Genomic DNA, 1,566 nt, shown 5'->3' on the forward strand with positions numbered 1-1,566 from the left:
AATACTGGGTGAAGATTAGCCAACTGAGGTGGCATGGCAACTTCATAAGCTACTGGTCCGATACGCCGTAGAATCTGGTAAGGACCAAGATACCTNGGAGACAACTTCTTAGCTCTAAGGGCTCTTCCAACACCCGTGGTAGGAGTCACTCGGAGGAACACNTGATCTCCTACTGCGAATTCCAAGGGCTTTCTTCTCTTATCAGCATATGACTTTTGNCGGCTTTGTGATGCTTTCAATCTATCCTGGATTAGTTTCACCTTCTCGGTGGTTTGCTGCACTACATCAGGTCCTGTCAACACCGCCTCTCCGTCCTGGAACCAACAAAGAGGGGTTCTGCAACGTCTCCCATACAAGGCCTCAAATGGTGCCATACCGATACTGGCCTGATAGCTGTTATTATAAGTAAATTCTACTAGCGGCAACACCTCGTCCCAAGCTCCTAGATGATCCAGTATACACGTCCTCAACAAGTCTTCCAAGGACTGGATCGTTCTCTCAGATTGGCCATCNGTCTGAGGATGATAAGCCGAGCTCATCTGCAACCTGCTACCCATCTCATCCTGTAATGTCTGCCAAAATCTNGAGGTGAATCTCGGATCTCTATCAGATATGATACTGGAAGGCACCCCATGTAGTCTCACAATCTCCTTAATGTATAGCTGCGCTAGTTTTGCCATAGACATTTTCAAGTCAATTGCCAAGAAGTGGGCACTCTTGGTCAATCTATCCACTATCACCCATATGGCATCATGTTTCCTGAAAGTGCGTGGCAAATGGGTAACAAAGTCCATAGCTATGCTATCCCATTTCCACTCTGGAATCTCTAAAGGCTGCAATAGACCTCCAAGTCTCTGATGCTCTACTTTGGCTTTTTGGCAAGTTAAGCAAGAAGCCACGAACTGAGCCACATCTTTCTTCATACCTGACCACCAGAAGGATAACTTAAGGTCTTGATACATTTTAGTCATACCTGGATGTATGCTAAAACGACTTCGGTGACCTTCTTCCAAGATTACTCTCTTCAGCTCTCCATCATTTGGAACACAGGTTCTACCCTTGAACCGTAGAAGATCATCTGTACCTGTGTTAAAGTATTTCCCTTGTTCAGTGCCAATCAAAGACCTGGACTTCAAAAGTTCTGGGTCTACTAGTTGTCCTTCATAAATCCTTTCAAAAATGTCACTGGATATAACCAATCTGCAACACCTAATGCCATCAGGTTTGAACTCCACATCTAGCTTCAGATCACTGAAGCTCTCCACTAATTCATACTCTCTGATCATCAATGAGGACATATGCACCGCCTTCCTGCTAAGGGCATCCGCCACAACATTTGCTTTCCCAGGGTGGTATAAGAGCTCAAAATCATAGTCTTTAAGGAACTCNATCCATCTTCTTTGCCTCATGTTTAGTTCTTTCTGATCAAAGAGGTACTTCAAACTTTTGTGGTCGCTGAACACTTGGAATTGGGACCCATATAGATAATGCCTCCAAATCTTCAAGGCGAAGACAACTGCGGCTAACTCCAAGTCATGAGTGGGGTAATTTTTCTCATGCACTTTG

This window comes from Vigna radiata, chromosome 7 (assembly GCF_000741045.1).
Source record: "Vigna radiata var. radiata cultivar VC1973A chromosome 7, Vradiata_ver6, whole genome shotgun sequence".
Taxonomy (NCBI): Eukaryota; Viridiplantae; Streptophyta; class Magnoliopsida; order Fabales; family Fabaceae; genus Vigna; species Vigna radiata.